At 40.9% G+C, this 7,331-nt stretch overlaps 1 protein-coding gene across 1 annotated transcript in view; it reads right to left on the bottom strand.

The window, feature by feature from the left end:
* The window catches only part of PTPRG (protein tyrosine phosphatase, receptor type, G), a gene marked incomplete at its 5' end in the record, with an annotated part of 313,696 nt that overhangs the window by 45,893 nt on the left and 260,472 nt on the right, over positions 1-7,331 (bottom strand). The gene's annotated exons all lie outside the window — the stretch shown is intronic.

The raw sequence follows: 7,331 nt of genomic DNA, 5'->3' as shown, positions 1-7,331 counted from the left end.
TTCCCTACAATAATGCTGATTCTCTGGCATATCCTTCCCAAAGATGATTCGCCTTGTCCCCACAAAGCAATTTATGCCTGTGAATCTTCTTGAGCAGTGTTAAACATTGTACAGATATAACAAATGGAGAGGTCTGAATGGCACATGGATAGGTTTGAGAAGTTCATAGTGTGCCAAGTCCTTGGCATCCTTTCCTAGACAGAATGGTGAAAAGTAGATTGTGCCTTTCAGGGAAGTTCCTGTGAGAAAGCAGATATGCTTGTTAACAGTAGTGAGTTGTTGTATACCCACACAGGCCCACAAGAGCTTAAAGGATCCAAACACTAATCACCAGTCCTACCACACATACTTACAACCACACATGCTGCAGTGTCACAGAGAAATAAGGACAGGAAAAATGGTGAGAAAAGGCAGATGGAAAAGAAAGAAGCTGGACAAAACTTTGAGACGGTGTTTGTGGTGAGGAACATGTCACTGGTAAAATTGTCCATCTGAAAAACTAATCTGCAAACAAGGCTAGGGATTTCTGACACAGAAAGACAGCTAATTTAATATTTATGGCCTAAATTTGCCAGCTGACTACACAACTCTCCAGAAAATTAAAAATCCTCTTCTCCTGATCCTCTGAGATTCTACCCTTCATCAGAGGCCAGACACCTATTTGCATCATACTTTACTGAACTCAGACATTATACAAGAAATAATTTTTAGAATGGTATTAAGATAATCAAACAGTTAAGAAATGACAACACACACCAGGATGAGCTGTTTTCAAGTCCTCCCCCCTTCATCAGCTGTGTGACCAGAAAGTACCCAGGTGGCCAATGCAGAAATGCACTCAGAAAGCTCTTTAACTACAAATTCTAAGTGGATAAATCTTAGTTTAACTCAGCACAAACATTTTTCACGCTTCCTTGTCCCATCTTCCTTGGTGTCCCTGGAGAACAGCAGAGGCAATGGTGAAACCTCATTTGTGATGACACTTGGCCCTGTAACACTTGGTAGCTAATTACTCTCCTGGTGACCTCTGACAGGGCTAGCAGCATCAGACCTTCCCTTCTGCTTTAATCAATACTCACCACAGCTGTGCTGGATACACTCAGCAATTTTACAGATGACTGAAGGAGTTTACTCATCAGTATTTTCTACTGCAAGAGAACAAGCTCCCAGGTTATATGCATTTCCACTCCAAACTTCAATGTCTTCAGGCAAAAAATGGGGTAGAGGAACCTATACGTGGTATCTTAAAATGGTTTAAAAATTAGGCATGGTTTTAAAAACTAAAGGGAAGCCTAACACACTCATTCCTCTCTCCCTGAATATTTAATGCAACATTCACAAAAAAGACTAGAAAATCACAGAGGAAACACAGACACACCTTTTCCAATTGAATAATACCTTAGGCAGTTCCTATAAAATGTGTGCTTGCAATGCCCTAAACATCCTGTAATATTAAAAAGGAGCCTAAAACTTTCTCACAGAAGGCAGCTAAATTTAACCAAGTGAAGAGTTGTTCTGTAATCACAAGAACTGCAGCAATCAATGAAGATTGCCTCTCACTAGAGAGGAGCTTTTAGTAGCATCTCTAAGAACACAAAATTGGGCATACTTGATATCATTTCAGGACATAAATTCCCTTTGGGATGAATCTCAGGAAAGGAAAGAATAAAAACAGGGTAGCACAATGGCACAGGTATTTTTAAACACAAAGTGAAACTGTAAGAAAAACAATGCAGAGATGACCCCACCTAAGAGAGGAAAGCAGAAACTTGGGTCTCTCTTAGGAACATTCACCTAAATGTCTCTAATTACACTCACCTAATTATTCTCAAAATGGAACACCTCTTTTCTTTCCTTGGCAAAAGTATTTTTTCCTTCCTCTGAATGGGACCTTTGGACATTCAACTGACAATTACTTTAGGTATCCCAAGCCATGGCCTGGGACCTAAGTGTAACACAAAAATGTGCTAAAAATTCAGGCACAGTTTTCTCCTCTGTTTTGATGGCCCTGCCCATCTTTAGGCAGAACTGCCAGTTTCTTAATATAATGAAAGATTCACAATGGGAAGATCTTTCTTTTTCAACAGACTTGTCCATGTGCACCTGGTCTAAAGCTGCATGGGAGAACTAAGAAGATTTCCCAAAATCACTGGACATATTTCATGTTTAGCTCATTTGGGGCCAGGATAAAATATCAAATGTGTGATTAATTCCTTTCTCTTTTCATCATTGTGTATTGGGAGGGTGGGCTTTTTTCATTAGCCATTTCAAAAAGAAATAGCTACTTAAATTTTATGGTCTCTCTGTTAATTCTGTTTAGAACACAATTAGAAATGGCACAAAAAGGTACTTTTGGAAGCACAGCACAAAGGAAGAGAACAGCTGGCACCAAGAGCAGAGAAGCAAATTATTTAGTACCTGGCAGATAATGAGAACACTGAAAATACACTACTCAGTGCTAGTGCTCTGACAGGGCTATGTACGTCACCTCATCACACTAGCACAGACAGACCGGGTGGCAGCTGGTCCTCCTTCCCCACCCAGCTCCCTGAAAGCAAAGATTTGTAAGCAGCCAAATAATAAACCTGGACAGAAGTCTTGAGGATCATTAATCTTGCTATCAATCAACCCATTTGGAGATTCACTTCTTGCTGTCGCTGATACTAATCTGGTAGCGACTCGAGGGCTCTGGGGAAGCCTGGAGCGTGTCTGGGGAATTGCTTTAATGAGTTTCTTGCATTCAAAGGTTAACGAATGTGACAAGGAAACACAAATATCAGAGACAATAAACTACCATCCACTGAACCAAACCACTGAGAATTACCAGGCTGTGTATTCTGCTGTGAAAAGCTGAATACACCTCTAACTAGCTCTATAAAAATACCTGAGTCAGACCTCAATGACCTATCTCTGATGCCAGGAGAGATGCAGGCATGTTAGTGTGAGTTCTGCCTGCTCCAGCACTCCTTTATCTGCTGGGCTAAGTACCTTGGGCATAGCTCTGCACTAACAGAGCTATACCACAGAGAAGCAAGTTGTATCCACTGTGTGATGTTCTGGTTAAATCAGACAATTGGTGTGATGTGAACATATCCACTGGGCTTCCTTCGCTGAACACAACAGACCCACATCAATTAATGCATCAGAATGAAAAGCCACCACATCAGTAGGATCCTTCAAGTGGCATTGGCATTTAACAGTGCAGCATTTTCTGTGAGAGTGTTTCTAAAAGACATACAGCATCAACAATAGCAAAAATAGCAATCAAATGCCAAGACAATTAATACAATATGAAAAATCTAATGGATAGGAAAAAGCAGTAAGCCATGTGAAGCACACTGAGGCATAATAAAGGATCACAGAAAATAAAACCAATGTGAGTTTTAAATTACTACCTTCAAGAACCAAATAAGCCATAAAAAAAAATCTAGAAACATTATAATCAGGTAATGGAGGTAGAGTTTGCCACACTGTGAGGCAGAGAGGAGTAGGAGAATGATCCTGAAAGGGCTTGAAACGAAGTGAGGAAGAGTTGTCTCTTCAATATATTGAATAAAAGCACATCTTTGAAGCTTTAGGCCTATAACCCATTCAAAGGTCCTTGAATTTTAGTGTCAAGGAAATAATTATTACACAAAAAAGACTCAAAGTATCAGACATGTCAGAAAAGTTACCATGAGGTCTTTTACCAAGCCCCAATCCCAGAGAAGAGTCCAGAACTGAAGAATCATAAAGTAATAGATGTAGAAGGGTTACTGCCTTTAAGACATCAGTCAAAATTATTCAGAAAATTAGAAACTGCTTTCATTCTCATGACAAACTCATTTTCAGTAAGTACACACATGGGCAAATAAAAATTGCTTCCCCTTTGTCTTAATCAGTGCGTAGAAACATCTAATAACAAAACTAATCACAGGAGGAGAACATTTTGATTCAAGATATAAGCCTGCTGCAGATAAGCAAAACAGGAGAAATTCAGTCAACCTATGTTAATTATTAGATCCCTTAACACCAGATACACTTAAATATATTTCCTATTTATAGAACGTTCTCTATATTTGCACTATTTCCAAAGCTTTAATCTACTTTTGATTAAGCTCTTTATAACCTTTCAATGTTGATAAATGTGAAACTACGGTAAAGGAGAGAAAAGTCCACAAGAATTGCAGTTTCCACCTTAGCAAAAACATACAGATGCTTCTTCATGTAAGAAGAAAGGTGCCTGGATCCATCAGGCACTTGCTCAGAAGCAGACATGTAAATGAAACACAAACCCTGAGCTCAGTATTGAATTTTCTTTAAGCTCATGAAGTGATACGACTGCACAGGAAGACATTGTCCTCCAGGAACATAGATTTCTGCTTCTAGGAGAATTGTTTAGTCCTGACACCTCTAGCAATTCAGGTTCATTTTCCTCCTACTGTATGCATTTCATTTCCATACTCTGATGAGATCTTAGGTGGTGCTTTTACTGCCATTAGAGCAGCAGTTAGGGAGTAAGCTTGCAAGCAGAAAAGACAGCAGTGATCTCCATGGCCAACAAGACACATTCAAGTCTGCAGGCAAAGGGTGATTCCTGTGGGGACTGAGGTCCTGGTGTTAGACCCACTCCAACTACTTTCATCCTTGCTTGTAACTGGGAACTTTGGAAGGGAGAGCCATGCTGTAGGAAGACAAGACCTGGACAGGCTGAAGAGTGGGCTAACAAGAACCTTCTGAAGTTCAACAAGGAAAAGCACAAGGTCTTGCACCTGGGAAAATATAATCCAGCAGTGCAGCACAGGCTGGGACCCACCTGGCCAGAGAGCAGCTCTGAGGAAAGGGACCTGGGGGTCCTTCTGGGTAACATGTTCAATATGAGTGCACAGTGTGCTGCAGCTGCAAATAAAGCCAGCAGGATGCTGGGCTGCATCACCCAGCAGAGATAAATAAGTCATTATCCCACTCCAGTCAGCCTTGTCAGGCCACACCTGGAATACTGTGTTTGGTTTTGGTCCCCACTGTACAAAAAGATGTGGACAGGCTTAAGAGGGTCCAGAGACAGGCCACAGAGATGATCAAAGGACTTGGAAGCCTAACATTTGACAAAAGGCTGACAGAACTGGTTTTGTTCAGCCTTGAGAAAAGAAGGCTTAGGGAAGACCTTATTGAAATGTTTCAGTATTTAAAGGGTGGCTACAAAGGAGGTGAAGTCTCCCTTTTCACAAGGAGTCACATGGAAAAGATGAGGGGTAATGGGTACAAGTCACTCCCTGGGAGATTCTGATTGGACACAAAAGAAATTTTTTTCACAATCAGCCATTGTGGCAATCTCCTCAGGGAAGTGGTGGATTCCCCAGCATTGGACACTTTGAAGATTCAGCTGGATGGGGTGCTCAGCCATCTGTCTAGACCATGCTTTTGCCAAGAAATGTTGGACTAGTGATCCCTGGAGTCCCTTTCAACCTGGTATTCTATGATTCTATGAACTGTAGTAACAAGTTCCTCATTTATTCCAGTATTTCAATTCAAGCAGTTTAGTGAACTAAATATGTTTAAGATGCAGACTAAACAGCAGCACATTTTGCCACTATTTCTGGTAGTTTTGTCTCAGACATTTGGTATCAGATCTGTGATTTCCTGTCGAGAACACACAAGTGTGAAATACTTGTTGATCCATTTATTCATTTGCCTCCTGGCTGATTGTAGCCATTTTGACAGTGGATAAATTGACTTTATTGTTATGTTTGGTTTATTTTCACATGCTTCTCCATCAGCCTGGAAGCACCACCCCAACTTCCCAGAGGCTATGCTTAGGTCTTTATCACTCCTGCAGCCTCACTTTACATCCTGCACCTTCCTTTTAGAGGCTCACAAAGCCAACTTAGCAATATCCAGGATGTCTGAAATGCCGTGGACAAACTCTCACTACAGCAGCTTCTGCAAGCCCATCTGCCAGATGAAAATGATACATAATATTTAGAGAAACTATTTTTGAGCAATTCAAACACGATGAACACTTAACATCACTCTTCAGGATATGAGAGATAACTGTGACAACTGCACTTGGTTACTCCAGGAAACATTTAACCATTTATCTACAGCACATCTCAGCAAACCATCTATTTCTCCAACAAACACTGCAATCTGGAAAGGGAACAACTCTTGGTCATTTGCCTTGAAGAAAGGGCAAAGTTAACAAGCTCCAAGTGGTCACGCAAAACCCTGTAACATCAGCACAAGATTTTCAATGCAAAGTGATTTCAGCAGGCTAACAAATGAGTCACTTTTCTCTCAGACATGTAGCAGAGCACAGTGCATTTAACTGATGTGCCCTTTTACTGCAAAACATACTGTCTGCCTCTGGTTTGACTAGAGCAGCAGGATGCGGCATTGCCAGGAAAGAGCTGAAGAATGCAAACTTGGCTCCACATTGTAACTAAATGTTGATTCATGGAAATTATGAAACATTCAAGCGGACAGGTCCCAGGCTTCAAATCATGCTCCACTCTTGCATTGCCCCCAGGTGATTATAGCAAGTTTGCTTACTATTTGCTGCTAACTCTTCTAATTAGATTCCTACAAAGGGCAGTTTGCTGTGCCACGAGCTTGTCACTTTATATCCTGCTGTAACTTCAAACCACTCAATATTAAATTAATTATAAAAGCATTTGTATCTACACAGATGATGCTATCAGCAGCCATCTCATTAATATTTATGTGTACAAAGCAGCCCACTGAAGTTAAGATCTCAGATACAGTGAGCAACTTTAAAAAGGTAAAATATGTGGAGCCAAGAAGGTCAAAACAGAACATGAGCTATAGCAGAAAACATCCATTCTATATGAATTTAACTCCTTCTTTGCAGAAAACTGAGTAAATACAATAAGGTTGGTGGAGAGCAATGGCAGTGTTAAAAATAATCCAGTCACCAGAAAAAAATGAGAAGTGAGTTTGCCAACACATCTCTCCCTGGGGTAGGGAGTTGCTGTCTGGCTCATCAAGGAAAAAAAGATGCTGGAAGGAGACATGGAAGGGGAATGCTTATCCACTGCCTTGTTCGCCTGCAAGCTGAGCTGTCTACTTTCCAGGCTTAAAAAACCCAAACCAAACCAAACAAACCAGAAAACTGTGGATAACCTTAGACCCTGGGCTAGTGTTGGCTTAAAACTCCTTTTATTCAGCTTACTTCTCTGTGCTCAGCACACAGGGAATTAGCTCAGGCTGTCTCAGCTTGACAGTGTGGAAGTCAACAGGAGCCCACATTTGCCATTCAAGGAGTGAAGGAGGGCTGCTGACAGTTTAAATGCTTAAAAAGAGCTGGTATAAATCTCAGGGATTCTTTTGCAAGG

The sequence above is a fragment of the Chaetura pelagica genome, unplaced genomic scaffold (genome assembly GCF_000747805.2).
Source record: "Chaetura pelagica isolate M959 unplaced genomic scaffold, ChaPel_1.0 scaffold364, whole genome shotgun sequence".
NCBI classification, from domain to species: Eukaryota; Metazoa; Chordata; class Aves; order Apodiformes; family Apodidae; genus Chaetura; species Chaetura pelagica.
Note: the sequence above shows the minus strand (reverse complement) of the source record. Positions and strands in the feature narration are given on the sequence as shown.